The sequence below is a fragment of the Pyricularia pennisetigena genome, chromosome 2 (assembly GCF_004337985.1).
Source record: "Pyricularia pennisetigena strain Br36 chromosome 2, whole genome shotgun sequence".
NCBI lineage: Eukaryota > Fungi > Ascomycota > Sordariomycetes > Magnaporthales > Pyriculariaceae > Pyricularia > Pyricularia pennisetigena.
The window spans coordinates 1741299-1742315 of record NC_043741.1 but is presented as its reverse complement, the minus strand read 5'-3'; the positions used below and the strand labels follow the sequence as shown (position 1 = coordinate 1742315).

At 50.0% G+C, this 1017-nt stretch overlaps 1 protein-coding gene across 1 annotated transcript in view; it reads right to left on the bottom strand.

The window, feature by feature from the left end:
- Nucleotides 1-105, bottom strand: part of PpBr36_00460 (uncharacterized protein) — a gene marked incomplete at its 3' end in the record, with an annotated part of 3632 nt that extends 3527 nt beyond the window's left edge. Inside the window, exon 1 of the mRNA XM_029887653.1 lies at nt 23-105. The remainder of the gene's footprint in view (nt 1-22) is intronic.
- Between the last annotated feature and the right edge of the window lie 912 nt (nt 106-1017).

Sequence of the window (1017 nt, the reverse complement as noted above, 5' to 3'; positions counted from 1 at the left end):
GGTTTGTCACTATATCACGTACGTGAACTGTCCAGCAGCATGCTTTTTCACCGTAGCGGCGATAGATCCTTGCTCTTTGGCATCCTTCTTTGCCTTCTCTGTTCTACTGTGTCAGCAAGTATGATTTGGGGCCGCCCAGTAACAGTGCACGGTAAGACACCGATACCGGGAGGGGTACATGAGGGCGAAGGGGGGGAAAGCCATACTAGGCATGAGGACCCGTTCTATCGATTACAGGCAGTTGGGCGTTCTGCCTTTTGACTCCCAGCAATCGTTCTCGTACGAATCACTGTTCCTATTCAGGTCTGTCTTTCTCTGAGCGGCAAGTGCGTGCGTTCGTACGCGCTTCGCGTTGCTGGGACTGATAGTTGAGCGAGTCGAGTCAGCACGCAAGCTGCAAAGGCAGCCAGGTACAACTCAAAGTATACTTTGGGCAGATGCAGCAACGTTGGCGAACCCGACAACAAGACGATCGTTGGAATTACCCAACTAACGGAAAAAATGGTTGTCGGACTGCAACTCCAGTCGTACTCTCCAGTGAACAAAACAAAGAAAGATAGCAGGCTAGAAAGAAGAATAAAAATATAAAATAAAAAGTATTGACGGGAAAGGCAGGTAAGTGCTTCTGGACAACAGCCGAGGCCGCCGGGTCGTTGTAGGTACTTTGTTGGGTCTATGGGGGCGTGGTTAGCTTGTGGCAGCGGGGCGTACAACTAATTGGTGGTCGAGTCACCAGTCGTTAAGAACAAAGGAGTGTCGTTAGTCAATAAGGAATCCCAAAGAGGCGCAGCCCGGTTTGGAATCTTGTTTCTCTTGGGAGGAAGTATGTAGGTATGTGCAGTTCTCAAATCTATAAAACACTAAGAATGAAGAAGCGAAATGACGGTACGATGCCAGTGAGCTGAGGGACTTGTAATGTTGGTTCTATGGGAGATGGGTAACGAAGAGAGATTGATACCTGGCGGGAGGCAGGCAAGGAGGTAGGCAGGGACGAGACTAAGAGAAGGCTGGTGCCCC